We start from the raw sequence: 16,889 nt of genomic DNA, 5'->3' as shown, positions 1-16,889 counted from the left end.
GTAAAATAACTCCTGACTACTGCTGAGCAGGGCAAACCAGTGAACAGAAGTGTGGGTTCATTGCCGGCACCAGCTGGACAAAGGAGAGCAGCAGTATAAGAAAACAAGTGTTATTAGGAATAAAAGGTCTGCTCTGGATTCTTGTTCTGAACTTGACATCAGAGTACCAGGAAAGTCTCTGTGGGAGAGTTTGGAAGACTTCAATTCATGTCTGGTGGAGCAAACAGCAGTTGTAAAATCTCAAGAGATGAGGGCCACCCAGAGTGTGTCAGTTTATCAACTGGACAGCTGTGGTGTGTCTGCAAATGCCAAACCATAAGCATATTGGCAGGGGAAGCAGGAACTGTGGCCAGCACACAGAGAAGTGGCTCCTGAGTTTCTGAATTGCCTGCCTCTCGGAATACACTTCTGGTCCAGGCCAGCCTGCCAGCTCCAGCCAGACTACCATGCAGCAGGCCAGTGACACAAACACACCTCACACCTGGCTTCACAGCCTTTGGGAAGATTTCTCTAATAATATAAAGGATGGCATTTTGAGAATATTGTAGCACTCCGCTCACCTCCCTGCCTTGGAAAAGACCTTATACTCTTTTTGCTTCTCAGCTAGGGAAACAGCCCCTTAGGAGCTATGAGCAGTGTGACACAAGGACCTGACAGTGACAGAGAAACCACCTAGGGACTTGGTCAAATGCTTTAGGATCATGTCTGATCATAGTGTGTGAGCATAGCAGTAAAGCTACTTTTGCACAAACACAGTAGTCTTACCACAAAAGAGCACCCTGTGTCTTAAAAGCAAAAGAGTCAGTTGTTGCTGATGGCTGAATTTTCCACCCACAGGGAAAAAAGCTGGAAAGCAAAACAAATTAATCATGAGAGGAAGGCAGAGAATCATGCCTCGAAGAACAACTTGAGCTACAGTGGCAAGATAACCATCAACAACAAATGTCCAAGAAAAAGTGGACATGCAGTAGATTAAATATTGAATGAAGTGTTACACAAAACATACACAAAATTTTATATCATCCTTAGGTGTCTTTCAGATACTGTATAAGCTGTGATATTTATGATTATTGATGCTTATAGTAGTAGTAGTAGCAGCATTAATATATCAATAGGCTCTGAAGAGATAAACTCTATTCCTAATGAAGTTCTGGTGAATCCTAATAGATTCCACCTAATCCATTTTGAGGACATTAGCTATGGCTTATTTTCTGAATGTTAAGCTCCTAACACTGGAAGTAGGGGCAGAGGATTATCCAGGCTGCTTAAAATCCTCTAACCAGCAAAGAGTTAGGCAAAGGCAGGGGCAAGTAGGTGCTGTTCTTGCCTGTCCTCTGCTACCCTCAGGGCCAGATTAGTGGGCTGTTAGATATTCTGGCCTGATCTTTCCTCTTGCTTTCCTGTACTTTCATTGGAGAAGGATAGACACAGGCAGACTGGGGTGCACTCCGGAAATGTCTGCAGTTGTTCTGAGGTTAAGGGAGAGAGGACGGTGTCTTTAGAAACTAGCAAAAGATCCAGTCTTTCTTTCCACTGACTCTGTCTTCCTTGTGAAGCATCACTGTCTCCAGAATCCTTGCAAGTAACATGGATACTTCTTCCCTGCAAATACAGGGAAACAGTCTCAGGGCATTATATCAACCAGGAACCAAATACTGGTGGCACCGTTCCAATGGAACTATCAGTGAAAGTTTGCAGCAATTACTCAAATGTCCCAAACATTGGTTTACGGTGAATGGTTGTGTCTGCAACACACAGAACAACACAGACTGATTTAAACATGTTTCCCAGAGCCGAGTTGAATCAACACATGGTCCACATCAGGGGGATTGGACTAGATGACCTTCAAAGGTCCCTTCCAATCCAAACCAATCTATGATCTCTGCAGTTGCATAGGCATTCTGGAGCTGCATATTTGAGAGATGGGCATTGGGGCCCATTAGGGAGCAGATGGTGATTTGGGATAGCACGGGACATCAAGGTGTGCACTAGTGAGAGAAAGAGGAGACCACTACTGTTGTTTTGCTTTTCTATTCCACCATGCCTGCGAGTGTTTGTGCATTCCTTAAGACCAGCACTGATGCCTGGCCCAGGCAGCTCCTGCAGGCGGGTGTGATGGGAGGCAGGCAGGGCTGAGCAGACACCAGCTGTGACCATGCACACAGTTGCCAAGTGGCACCATGGCACGAGGTGAGGACCTGCCACCAGAGCATTCTGTAGTTTGCTAGTCACAGAGTCAAATGGTTGTGAGGAAGATGTAGATCAGCTAAATAACGTGGTCCTGCTACTCAGCTGGTGAATCCTTTCTGCTCTCCAAATCAAGTGGGACAATCTGGCATAGGCTGACTCTACCCTTCTTATTCCCTGGATCTTTTGTCATAATCACAGGAAAGGATGAAAAACAGGGAAAAACCAACCACACAACCAACCTCATTTGTTTGACTCTTTACCCATAAATACCACACCTGTTAAAATAATCTTTTGGCTACTGAGGTCAGAGTGAGCAGTGAATTTTGCCTGAAAAATGCAAAGAGAAGGAACTTCTTATTTGAAATTTTAATGGCAATATCCAAGCATAGCCTTGCAACAAAATCCCTCTTGTTAGTTTCAGTGCACAGCTACAGATTTTATTAGGACAGCTCTAACAGGGCAGAAGAGGGAAAGGGTTGATGATTAGTCATTAACAAGATGCAGCCACAAAGAAGATGACAGCTATGACTCTAGCATGTCTTGCTAAAGAAAGGGAAGTATTAATGTCATTGCAAAAAGCTTTGGCAAGCCTCCATTATGAGAACAATACAATTCTGACCACCCATGTGCAGCAAACATGTATTGAAAATGAAGCAGGTACAGAGAATGGCCACACAGCTGATCAGAGCCTGCCTTAGAAGGGGACTTAAACCAGTGGGTTGTTCAGTCTAGGAAAAGAAAGGCTGCTGGATGTCCCAGTGACTGTAAGTTCAGCAGACATAAGGGAAGGTATAAAAGTAGATACAGAGAAGAACTTTGAAAATCTAAAGACAATAACAGTATTAGTAGTTGTAAATTGGCTAGGACTAAATTTAGGCTAGAAATTAGAAGGTTTCAAACTTTTGGAAAAATGAGTGGAGCTTTGGTGCTTCTCTCCTTGCATTCCCTACTCTCAGTCCTTCATGGTCTCCTTTAGTTGCTGCTGCTATTTCTCCCACCCAAATCTGATGTAGCAGCACAAACTGGTTATTGAACTGAATGATGCCCCTAGCTTCCACGGTTCCCAGGAGGTTACACTCTGAGTAGCAGCTGTCCTTCTGTGCACTACGAGTGAGCAGTTTTTGCCCTACACTATCCTGTAATCTGTAGTAGAGTCAAAGGGATTACATTCCATCACATTCACGCAATAAAACAACAATTTTTTTCCCCAGATATGATAAAAAAGCAAGTCTTAACAGCAAAGCCACTATGTTTTTCCCTATAACAACACAAAAGACAAAGGGAGAATCAGATTTTTAATAAGGATATAGAATCTACATAAGGATCGAAGATAGGCTGGATGCTTTAAGATTATCCACCATCCAGTATAAAATTTGTTTCCTAATAACCGCTCCATACCAACTACTGAAATATCATTCACCCATTCTGTGCACTGCTTTCATCCCTACCACACATTATAAAATGTAATACCAAAGATAAGAAACCATCAACAGCAGCTTCACTGCTTTCAATACTTCAGTACAAACACTGCTTTCTACTCCTTTAAGAACCAACACCGACATCTGGATCAATCTTCAGTTATTTGCAGTAGCAAACCCTTATCATCAGTCTGAATACTAGTATAAACTCATATAAACAGACACTAGCATAAGGGTATTAAGAAGCATTTTATTTAGCTGCATGGGAACTTGTTATTTTGCTCATAAACATGGGAACTGTCATATTTAAATATTTCTCCAATACAGTCATAAATCTCTGTTATAACTGAATGTCTGAGTCTAGCTTTCTCTTTGAACTTTATCTTGCCTTTATGGAAATTTATTGTCTATGGTTCTTTTTTTTTTTTTTTTAGTTTAGTTGCTTGCTTGTAGTTTTGTCTACTGTCTGTGTTACAGATGCCTGTGACTTGTTGAGTATTCCTACGTGACAAATGAAGACACTATATCTACAAACATAGGTATATAAAAGAATTTTATATTATATAAATATTATATAATTATCTTCCTGATCCCAAGTCCAGCGAAGTCAGAAGCACCTTTCACCCACTCAATGTATTTTTAATTAAACCTTCTAAAAGAGATTGGCCTGAGGCATGAAGCACAGATCAGAAGTTCATCTTCTGTAGGGTCTCTGATGTGAAGGTTTCATTTAGGCCACACACTACCTGTAGAGCAAGGAATGGTGCTGCAGCTAAGGAAGAACTCTGCCAAATAAACAAGATCATATGTAACACTACATAATGCTTTCTTTTTATTCCAATTAGGAACTTCCAAAGAAAAAAAAAAAAAAAAAGATTTCCACTGTTCTGAATAAACTACCAGTGACAAATGAATAATCAAACTATCGTGTTGACATTTAAAAGAAGGCAATGTGGTCTGTCCCAGACTTAGACTTTAACTGATTTCAACATAGAGAGGCACAGGGAAGGGTATGTGTGATTGCAAATGCAGTGCCAGGAGGCCTGTGTATAATTATTAGCCTTAACAGAAACCCATATAAATATGACATGCAAATGTGCTCTCTCAGGATCCTTGAGTGGCAAGACCTAACTGAAATGCCAGTGAAACTTTATGTGAGAGGTCCGTGAAATTAACTTTTTTTTTTTGTGCGACATGATATTTGTTTTTCTTTAGTCCTCTACATAATGTGAACTTCTGTGTTTCAACTGGATTTTAATGCACAAGACCCTGCTCCTGTATACGTGATTAAGGAGGCCAGGAGACCCTCTGATTTCACTGGGATTATCTGCATCTTTTAAATAAATTAGGAAAGATGGGAAATTTTCTCCAAGCTTGATAATTATCAGGAAGTGGTACAGGGAAAATTTGTTCTCATGCCACCCCTTAAGCACAAATTTGATCAGGAGAGATTAGCTTTTAAATCTCCCAAAGAACAGGATTAGTTTAATCTGAGGGCATTCTTTTGAGGTTTGCCCCAAACTATCAATTACCGTTCCCATGAATCAAAACCCTGAACTTTTTCTCTTGCTGTAAAACAGGTTCTAGCTAGAAGTGTGTAAAATGCCATGGTTTAGTTCCTACTGACAATGCGCAACAATAATCACCTACTTCCATAGGAATATACTCAGCCTACATACTGACAGTTTTGGGCTTATGAGAATGATGCTTTAACAAAATGAGCGTGAAACTCTTGTGTTTTCCTTGTCCTATCACAGATAGCAAGGCATGGAGCAACTCTTAGAATCTGGGAGTCCCACATTTGAAAATGTCAACAGTCATAACCAATTCTGCCCCAAGACTGGGATTAGTGGACACAGTCTTTTAAAAAATGCCCTTTTCCCCCTCATCTGTAGAGTTGAAGTGTAATGGCAAGCTCAAGAAAGTCATTAGAATATGTTCCATAGGTCTGGTGAAATGCTTGTCTGTAGCTTGATGCTATAGAAAAGAAAAAAAAAGAAGGAATTTCACTGGAGTCTGTTGGGTTCTGAAAATGCTAGTGCAGAAATCCAAGAATTTAACTCATTATGCTCTGTACTGTTAAAAAAATCAGCAGAAAGAAGGTAAATGGTGATATAGCGCCATTTATTATATACTGCACCAATAGCAATAGACTGGGAAGCCAGCCAGTTGCACAGGAAGGTTCTCCTCTAATCTGTATATTCAATACATCTTCTCCCCTGAAATCTCTATAATTTCTATAGGGAGGTTACATTTTCACTTTCTTTTCTGCTGTCTGTAATCAAATGTTCTAGTGCCAGACATCATTGCTGGCCACAAAAGGATAATGAAAGCATTCATAAGTTCATAAAATGACTGGATACTATTCCTAAGAGACAAAAAGCTGAAGGAGAAAAAAACCTATTAACAGCACCAGAGAAATCAAATTCTCAATAGCTGGTATCACTGTAAACCCCATTTTACCAAAAGCTTTTAAAAGGACTGTATCACAAGCCACTAGTCCTTGCCAGAGACAACCTGCCTTGTTATCCAAAGTGAAGCCTGCTGGGAAATGTATAAACTTTGCTGGCTCACTGAGATAAGTGACTTGTTATCCGTTCTGACATAAAGGAGGTGGGAGTGATCCCCCAGAGAAAGGCTCCAGAAGACAGGCCGAAAAATCTGGCGGAAGGAACCCTACGACCAGACAAGCCTAAGGAATTGGCAGAATATATATGAAATTATTACTAATGCACAGATTAATAACAAAAGCCCAGAGCAGATGGACTCTAGCAGCTTTAGTTCCAACAGGAGTGCCATTGTGCACCTTCTGATCCCATGCCACCCATCCCAGGCACTTTGAGGGCCAATAGGGTTCTCTTCCAACATACTTGACGCACATCCAGCCATTGTCACTTTCACTACCTCTCTGTAATGTGTGCACCCTTAAAGTCATCCTGTAGGAAGCAGCTGCTGTATGAAAAGAGAATGAGCTTCCACTGGAAAAAAAAAAGTGCTGTTATTGAAAATAGCCATTACTTCACCACTCAGCATGCTAAAATATTAAACACGGGAAATTGCCTTTCAAATCTAGTATTGCTAGATGTATCAAAAAATACACGGTCTTTGCAGGACTCCATCTTTGCTACTCTCAGTTTAAAAATCAGCTTGGACTCCCTGTGGAGGAGGCAAGTGCCTTTGCTTATTTTTGGAATACCTGTGAGTATACTTAATGACATGGACGCTGGCAGAAAGACTGATGTTACTGTGGTCTGCAATGAAGAAAATTATGAAGGTGAGAATAACTTCATAAAGTAGCAGGTCATTGCAATGGTGACAATCGTGCTGCCTAGAGAAGACCAGAGCTCAAGACAACTTTCGTGTACCCATCTGTGTGGGTCATCAGAAAAAATCTATGATGGAAGAGAAAATCTAGCAGATCTCGTGGATCACCTCAAAGGAATGTTGTTCCTATGGTACTACCAGAATCTCATCGTGACATAGAGATGTTGTTTCTAGTCCTGGTCTATAAGGAATACTCAGCTCACAATGGTTATTGTAAACTACCACGAGGAGCAAGCCAGAAATTGTGAAAAATGTCAAAACCAATTTTTCTTCAAAAGGCACTAAACCCCAAGTAAGGAATCTTTGCTTTTCTTTTGGGCATGTTATTTACATCTTTTTCCTGGCCATGCACTATCATATCTCAAAGCCAAGGAATAAATAAATACATACACATGTATGTAGTAGGGTCACTGAATGCTGAGGAGGGGAAGAAAAACTGATCAGATCAAGTCTTCAAATTAGAACTGGATCTCCTTCTCAAAGCTACCATAGCAATCAAAAAGAAGAAATATGTTAAATAAAGGAATGTATAGGAAATAATTTATGGCTGATGTTATACAGGAAGGGCTTGAAATGAGAGGGGAAAGATATGAAATCAGTATAGTTCAGTATAAGGGGGAGCCAAAATCATTTGTCTCTCACACAGAGAATACTCCATCCCTATGGGAGTTAGGGCATATGGTAAACTTTGAATGCAGCTGGAACTGAGAGCTGTACCATGGAGTCAGGATATGGCCTCTGGCATGAGGCAGCTGCTCCTGGCCCCCAGATTCCTCTAAGGTCTCAGTCCAGGGACACAGACAGCCACGCTTCCCACACAGCGGGAGGACCATGCCATACAGGATTGCAACAGCTCCTCTTTTGGGCTCTGGGGTTTTGAAGTGATTTTGCCATAAAGGAAAAAAAAAAAATATTGCCTCCTAGGTAACTGGCTGTCACATAAGCATGCTAAAAACCACAAGAACACCTGTGCAGGCTCACATAAGCACCGTCTAGCCCAGTAGCCTGTCTCTGACAAGAGATGCCCAGTTAACCGTTTAAGCCCAGGGAAAGCATACAGTATCAAACTCACAGATAGACACCAAGGTTCTTTCAGGCTCAGATGTGGCAAAAGTTGCTCCAATCAAATCAGTATTGCCCCTCAAAAAATGCAGAACTGTGTATTTTTTGACACATGCTGGCTCAGAGAAGCAGCATCTCTGACCCAGCATGTGTAATTTCCTATGTATAGAAGGTCTTCATAGGAGCAAATGCTGAATTTCTGGGGTACTGCAAAAAGAGATCTTTCCACAAATAATGATAATACACTTGGGGGGGGGGGGGGGGGGGAAGAGAAAGAAAAAAAAGAAGCAAACCAAAACACCCCCCAAACTTCCATATGCATTTGAAATATTTGCTGTAGGAAATAAAATCAAATGAACAGCAGTTGTTCTTTCTGCTCTTCTGGCATTAAAATCTGAGAATTTCTAATATTTTTTCACCTTTTCAATGTAAAATGTGTAGATTTGCTCAAATCTCAGAAACCTCAGGAACATAATGTGTCAGAAGCCCAAAAATGGTTTCCATTTCTTTACATAGAACATGGTAACTCATCTCAGTCTTTCTTGCATCTGATCACTATCACTTGTAAGTCAAGGGCCAAGACTGTACTAGGAAAAATAGAAGTCACTTTAATCTATACTGGAAGAATGGATATTTGTTCTAGTCGACAGGCCAGCAGGAACTCAGAAGAGCAATATATGAGACAAATCTCAGAAAAAGGTTATTTATTCTCGTTCAACCGCAGTACAGATTTCCTGATGAAGCTGGAGTTTTGGAATGCTTGACCAGATCTCTGTGAACCTTATTACCAAGGTTGAAATTATCATGAATTACTGTTGTACTCATTAGTGGAAGTTCTTAGAGACATTAAGTCACCTACTGGCTGACCTTCTGCAGTAGAAGATTTACATTACCCAAGACTCAAAAAATACCAATATCAGCACTGAAACACAGATGATTATTATATAAAGTCTGCCGAGTTAAATCAAAGGATTTAATGTATCGGTCTCAGAGACCGGTAATGGTGTATTCACACCTGCTCCAAGAAAACCATTATTGATTAAATTTTGCTAAGCTGGGTTTCATTTTCATAGATTTATGCCAGGTTAAAGGTCACAGTGATCCCAGATGGTATAATACAACTTCAATCACATTTTAAAAGACAGTTCATTACTGGGTGCAGGCAGATGGCCAAAGAGAGCATTTGAGTAGGGACTGGAAGCATTTGAAATGTCAGTGGTTAGTTCTTATTTACATCTGAGAAAAGACAGTATAGGAAAGATGAAGAATGCCAGGGGTAAAATCTCAGCCACACTATGGTTAACGACGCCAGAACTTCCATCCTGAATAAGTGTTTTCAGTAAAATCTCTCCCAAGGTTTTCTAAAAATTAGAGTCATGTGGTTGTGACAGTTACATACATTTTAACAGGCAAGAAGTTTGCATAAATGTTTGAGGTTTGGGGCCAGATTAATTTGAAAGTAATACAAAATTGGAACAATTAGTCCCTCTTCTTCCAGATTGCAAAAGTTCAGGCAGTAGATGTAGAACATCGAATCTGACCCTTGTTTCCACCTTCACATTGTAAGTTCTAAGTGTACCAAAGAAAGCAGCACTGCTCTTCATTACGGCATCTTAGCAGAGCCTTTCAATAGCTAATTACAAAGATTTCCTAGTGATTGTCCTTTCCACTTCTTTTCCTCAGAATGCCTGATGTAACTTTGTCTTTAACTTACCCATACTAAAATAAACATGATTCCACTTCCCTGCTGTTGGCTTTTAAAATTCTGCAGCTTTAATCTCATACAGTTCCCTGGCTTTCAAGCCAACAGGTGAATTTCTCTAGATGTGTACAGCTATAGCTCCTGTGTATTTTGTTCTTCATTTGTGTTGGACATGAAATTTTACAGTTTGGTGTTATGCATTATGGAGAGGCTGGAAGGGAAGGTTGTTCTCTTTGCGCTTGGCCCTGAGGCTTGGCAGCAACACTGCAAAATGACTTTATCCCCAAACCAGATGTTCAAGTTGTTTTAATATCTTATGTTTCCTTCACAAAATAAAACAAAAACTCACTGTATCAGAATGTTCCAGTGTTATAACAATGTGATTTTTGCTGTCTGCATTTTGCCCACCAGATGGTAGCACTGAAATGAAATCGGAAGTTCTTTTATCAAAGCACTTATCACTTTCATAGGTTGGACAAAATTCCTCTTTTGTAATATTTGTAGGATCTGATTGCAGATAATTCCCCCCCATCAGCTACTGTATTATCTGACAGCAAACACAATACAAATCTTAAGTAAAACAATCTAAGATGGGCCCTCTTCTTTTACAGTTTAGATGTCACCTAGTTCACTTACAATTTATATCCTCCTTATTTCTTTCTCCTCCATCATAATTTTGTTTCCCATCATCATAAAAGGGAATGATATTCATCTAATGTAACTGCTACTGTTAACTTTAGCAGGCTTTAAACTGAGTAAAACTGAAAACACCATATTGCTTTTCCCAGGAAAACCTTGTTCTTGATTCAGAGTATACTAAGGACAACCAGAAGACTACTGAAAATACACATGGAGTGACTAATGTGTTGCCTTGTGCAGAAGTTACTTTTCATCTCCCTGTTATCTGCTTTTGTGTTTTATTCCTGGACTAAAGATACTATCCTGATTCACATTTGTGATAAGAACATTGCTCAAATGCCATGACGCGTAGCTTTTCTTAGCTCATTATGGATAACAGGCAGCACAAGAACCAGAGGTACTAGGACTACTAGTGCTACGCAGAATTCTTCAAGCATGTCTGGCATACAAATTTACATTCAGAAAGGAGCTTGCAATCATATTTAGTGAATTCAAATTCGGAAATTTGAATACTTCATTGAAGTGTCACCATTAGTATAGTTTCCCAAGAAGAAAGACTTTATAAAAACCATAGTAATTATTTTAACTTGTCTTAATTACAAGCTAGTGACTATCTAGTTGGACCTAAGCAGACTACTCACATTCTATGAAGCAGTGCACGTGCCTTCAGTGAGATTTGAACCAGGACCCTTTTCTGTTAAGAGGTAAATTTGTTCTTTTCCAGGGGTCTTGCTGTGCTTAAATGGCTGATATATAATTGTTTGCAGATCTTTATCTAACACTATCAAGTTTCAGTAAGCACAGAAAGTCCACAGAAAGGCTTATTGTCTCACATTTCACCAAGAAAATAAGGACCTCATAGAATACTGAAGCTGAAGCTGTCAACCTTTGCAAGAACAAAATTTCATGAGCTCCAGCTCTACTAGAGTGACTGGTTTACTGCATTTCTATAGCTTTGTCTTTTTACAGGCACAGGCTAGTGGCCTGTGAAGGAGAACTTTTGGACAACATTTAATTTCTCCTTTGCAGGGATGCATATGTCTGGAATTAAATTTTCGAGAATAAAAATCCAAGGAACACTGGAAGTCATGAGTTTTCTGAAAGGATCAACACAGGTACCTGAGGAAGGAATTTTAAATGTAAGTGCCAAAAAAAAAAAAAAAAAAAAAAAAAAAAAAAAAAAAGGTCAGCTTAGCAAATGGTTTGTAGAAGACACTACAAATGTCTGGTAAGTATCTTGGTACTACACCATTTTAGGTGGCTGCCGGATTTATGCCAAGCTTTAGAAGTGAAATGAACCTAGCAGAGAGCAAGTTTAAAATATTTTGAACCTTTGCCATCAACCTGGAACTTGAGCAGTATTACCCAATTTTCCGTACCTTCTTTCTGAACCTGGCTGTACAGTAAGAAAATTTGAGGTGGTTTTCTACAAACCTGGGTGGCTTAATGTTTTTTTATATAGAAACCATCTGAAGTGTTGTTTTCACTAGGGTTTGACCCCAAACCAGGCAAAAGTTGGTCATTTCAGCTGAATTTCCTTTTGAGGTTTTGGATTCCTTCCAACCCTAAACTCGAGCTGCAAAAGGTTCATACATGCCTTCTTTGTGAACCTGCTGAGTTTACTCATCTCTCAGTCAGAATTCAGAGGTTCTACAAAGAGGTGAAGGGAAAGGATGTACAAGGGCTGAATGGCCCAAGCCTGTAAGCCTCCGATGCGCACAGCTTCCACGCATTTTGTTGAAAGTGCCATGCTAGGAGCATACCTAAATCATCCCACCCTTTGGCAGAAAGGGGTATGTCACCAGACAGGGGCTCAGAGTTCAATTCCTGTCTCTGATGCAGACTTCCCCTATAGTTTCGGACAAGTCAGCCAGGGAACAAATCCAGGTCACATGGAAATGAATGACAAAACTCTTATTGACATGAGGCCAGGATTTCATCTTAATCTGCTTGCATTGTAGCTCTTGATCTTCCACCTGAAGGCATTTATATAACCTTTTTTTTTGTCATAGCCATTTGGACTATACAGTACAGTATCTAGACTACACCATACAGTATCTAGAATTGGCAGGAGCTGATCTCAGGGCGGGTGCCTAGGTGTTTCTGTCATGCAGATGACAATAATAAGGGAAAAGCATGTGTACTTGACCTGAATGGAAAGAGATTGGGAATTCAAGTCCAGAGGATTTAATTTGACAAGATCACAGCACTGTGCTCCAACGTCCCGCAAAAGTTCAGAATCTTCCTGTAGACTCTGCTTGCTAACACAGAAGAACAACACTTCTCCCACAACAGAAGGCTGTATTCATTGACACAGTATTCACATTTAAAGGTTAGTTTTACTCAGTACGCTATTTCAGCTGACTGGTCAGATGTAGGCACGAAGTCACAACTGACATAAGTCAGTAAAACAAAATGATTTTTTAAAGTTTATAAAGCACCTTGAATCTTCAATATGTTGTAGGCATTAACTAATGCTCACAGGAGGTGAGGAGAGACCTGAAAGCTGTGTACTTGCAGATCTAGTTGCACCTAACTTCCAGGTCTCTCCATGAGATCATCTGCCAATTTGCAGGTTCAGCGTTTGCACATTTCACACTAGATTCATGTTGCTTCAAGACTGTGTGTACTGCCTATATAGCACTACATGTACTTCCATGTACCATAGCCATTAGAGAAGATGCTAAACAAGTAACGCTGCTCACTCCCATGTATAATATTCTGCCCTAGTGCCTATAAGCATTGACATGGACAAGACCCCATATGTTATCACCTGTACAAATGCAGCACCAATACTTCTCAGCATGGCAGGCAATGATTTCAGCACATCCAGATACAGCTCTGTCTTGTTTAGTTCCCCTACCCCCCACTCCCAGAGATTATATAGACACTTCTAATTTCAGTCTTTTATTCTTCCATTGCCTGGACGTGCCTCTGCTGTTCTGTGTCTATCTTGCATCTTCCCGTTCAGAGACTCGGGGCTGTTCTTCCAACAGCTTTCTAACACTTTACCTTTTCCTATCTAAAGAAAGCTGGTCTTGTTCTAAGCTAAGGAGTAGCTGCATCCTCTCTTTTCAAGAGAGGAAACAATGCACCCCTTGGCTGCATCCATGCTAGTAAACGAAATGTACTAAGGAATGTTCCCTGGCCAACAGTACATCTGGCAGAGAACAGGCTGCCTCAGTCCCATTCACTTCCCTTACCTGCCAAAGTGGGGTGAGTGCATCCAAACTGCCTACTGGGAACTGCCCTTGGCATGAACTAACTCCTGAGCCATACTTGGGAATTGTCTAGGAGAGTGCTATCTGACCTGGGTCAGAGTGTTGCCAGCATCCATGCTAACAATTTAATAGAGAAAAGTGGTCTTCAACTCTCAGGAACATTCCCTGGCATTGCTTAATTTGCTAGAGTCAGTCTAGGCTTGATTCCTGTGCTGTTAGCTAAGCACATGTGGTTGACAGTGTGTTCAGTCATATTCTTCTAGTTTCTGCATATCAAATCTTCCAGTGATAGGTATGGCTATCAAACTAGTAAAGCTAGAGGTTCAACAGCATTGATAGAGATAGAAAGATCCCACTGCCCTCAGTGGGATATAAACAAACAGCAGAGAAGAAATAAGGGGTGTGTGTGTGAGGGGAAGAATGGCTCCTTTGCATGCCGGCGTTAGCTTTCCTTTTACCCCAAAATATTCCTCCTCACAATTCTTTGTTATATTTCTCTAAGCTCCTGACTTTTTTTTTCATCCCCACGTGTTTTCTGTATCCCCTGATGCTTCCTCTGTGATCTTTTTTCTTCCCTTCACACCTACTCAAAGCTATTATTTCTGAATCAAATTTGACACACATTTCTCAAATCATTACTTCGCTTTCCTATGTTATGTTTCTCTACTTTAAATTCTCCTCTCCTACATGTTTTTCCTCCTTCCTCACAACTAGAAAAAGCTCTTCTGTTTGATTCTCTTGCTCCTTTGAATTGTTTTCTTCCTTTAACTTTTAATCTTGATCATATATTGTTTAAAGTCTAGTATCATTCTTGGACTTCTTCCTAGTCTCACAGTTACTTGCTCCCTTCTCTTGACATACTTTTCCTGCACCTATTCCTTAAAATTCAGGATACCACAAGACCCTTTCTTGCTAATTTCATAATCATATCCCCATTCCATTGTCTTGTCTCGGTGCTTCTTGACTCTTCTCTCAGGCTTTCCGCTATCCATTCTCTAATAAAATCAACAGTAATGGTGAACACCAAAGTCTTTCACAGCCAAGGGAAACAGAGGAGAATGCTTCCACCAAAGTCAGTGGGTTTCATCATGGTGCAACCATGGCAATGGTGTCCTGAAGTTGTTGCTTGCCAACTGGCAGGTAGGAAAACTTGGCAAAGCTTGAAATTTGTAGTGAGATTTCAGTGAGATCCTGGCACATTCACAGCCTGACACCTACTTCCACTCAGGAAGCTCCAGTGGTAATTTACTGGCCCGCTTTGGGGGTCTGCTTCAGATGTCTCAATCAGTGTGACCTTGCTATTAGCATCCATGTTCATCTGCATTCAGTCTGTAGATTATCCCATTTTATTGTTTTCTCAGAATCTCAATTAATCCTCTGACTGATATTTTACATTAACTAAGGTTTAGAGTCAGTAAAATATTTAGGCTTGTACCTAAAGAAATCTCTGTTCAGCAGTAAGAACTGTAAGTACAGAAAGAGCTGAGATGTCTCAGGCAGGAGTTCATCTGCAGTAGGCTGGAGTTCGGTGCCGACCAAATGCCTAAGCATTTCTCCAGGTCCTTGGGTTTGTTTTGAGGCCACAAATCCTGTTATCAAACTAACTGTTTCTGAAGGAGCCCAGGCACGTCTATACTGAAATTTGGCCATTACTGTGGATGCATTGTAAGATGTGAGGGAAATATGTAGCATGCCTATACCTCTCCAGTCTTTGCTGGCCAATGGCAAGATTATTAGGCAAGTCAAATGGTGGCCAACAGCACCTGCCAACCTCAGAATGTTTATGAACAAGATAGAGGTCAATTAGCAATCCCAGAAGTACCATGTTAATTGGGCACAGTTACTAAGCTCAAACAGGAATAACCGGTGACATCTTATGTCCTACAATCTACAGGAAGACTGGATAATCTGACAGTCCTTTCTGACACTGAAAACTATGGCTCTGGAAAAAAACCCCACATTTTTACAGAAGATATTGATACTGCTATTTCATATATGGTTTGAAGTATGAGGGTTTTGTCAAATTTTAAATTAAATTTCTATTTTCCTGTGAACACAACTGATTTTATTCAGCAGAAAATCTGGTATCTTGCAACTTTTCAAAGCTTTCTTTACTTTGAAAAAGTTGCAGGGTTACAAATAAATACACATTTTTTCACCCTTTTGTTACTCTCCAACATTTCCAGAGTTGAGAATGTTTTGGAAGATCACAAATGAAGAACAACCACAGCAACAAGAAAAACTTTCAGAAAATTTTGGGAGTGAAGAGTCTCTAGACATCAGTCTTTACATTGCATTCATTGGCAAAAGAAAGTAGAGTGTAGGGAGGAAAAAAAACCAAACAAAAACCCCCACCAGAAACCAAAAAAGAGAGGAATAGAAGAGCAAAATATTTGGTTCTAATAAAAGTATAGGAATTTAAAAGAAACTGAAAGCTTTTCCTGAAAGTTCTGGTTTTGGAAAAAAGCCATTTTATATGGAAATGTTTTACTCCAAGTATTTTTTCAGTCAGCTCTAGATTAAACTATTCAAGTTGAACTTTTGCTTCATTAGCTGTTTAGCAGTTTCAGGGCAAATTAACAAGACACAGACAAGTCTTAGTACACTCCTCAAATATTCCTTTGTGGTCCAAACAGCTTAAAATTTCTTTCTTTGCAGGATTTTACTCCTCCTTTCAGTTTTAAGAGCACTTCACAGATTTCATTTGATCTTTTTTGTTCTTAGGGCTGTCTGAAAAATTTTTGTTGGAACTATGTGATAGAAAGTTGGGAATTTGGCAAGAAAAAACAAAAACCAAAAAAACAACTTTTTGCAAGGATATTTGCTTTCTGTAGGGGATTTTTTAGTGGTTTTTTGTTTGGTTTTTTTTTTTAATTTAAATTTAAAAATACATCCATTTTTCACTTCTGGCTGAATCTTCTAAAGGAAAAGTATTTCCAACTGAACTATTTAAATAATTTCAATCACAAGTTCTTCATAACCTTTATAAGTTAATGGATGCGCACAGGCAATCACATTTTTTGTTGTAAGTAATGCCTGCTATTTTATAAGTAACACAGTCCCACAGTGAGCTACTGAACATCCTCTATTTCAACTTAACTGAGGGATATTTCTCTGTCATGCTACTACTCCAGGCACGTAAAGCAACAGTTAGCTTTTGGCTTAGCACAAACTGTAGTTTGCCACTGTAGCGATTCAAGCATGCAATGGAGGCGTAAGCAATGCAGAAGAGATTATAACTGACTCAGAGCAAGCCCGTTGTATCTAAAGTGAAACATAACTTTTGGAATCATGGAGGTTATACAACGTATTGACTGCATATGCTGGACACTA

The 16,889-nt window shown here is 40.0% G+C and overlaps 1 protein-coding gene across 1 annotated transcript in view; it reads left to right on the top strand.

Moving 5' to 3' along the window:
* LOC308065566 (tyrosine 3-monooxygenase-like) overlaps nucleotides 1-16,889 on the top strand; it is a gene marked incomplete at its 5' end in the record, with an annotated part of 82,380 nt that overhangs the window by 52,671 nt on the left and 12,820 nt on the right. Inside the window, one exon of the mRNA XM_080391621.1 lies at nucleotides 1-16,889. This exon is cut by the window's left edge and continues 22,245 nt beyond it; it is cut by the window's right edge and continues 12,820 nt beyond it.

This window comes from Falco punctatus (genome assembly GCF_963210335.1).
Source record: "Falco punctatus genome assembly, chromosome: 6".
NCBI classification, from domain to species: domain Eukaryota; kingdom Metazoa; phylum Chordata; class Aves; order Falconiformes; family Falconidae; genus Falco; species Falco punctatus.
Note: the sequence above shows the minus strand (reverse complement) of the source record. Positions and strands in the feature narration are given on the sequence as shown.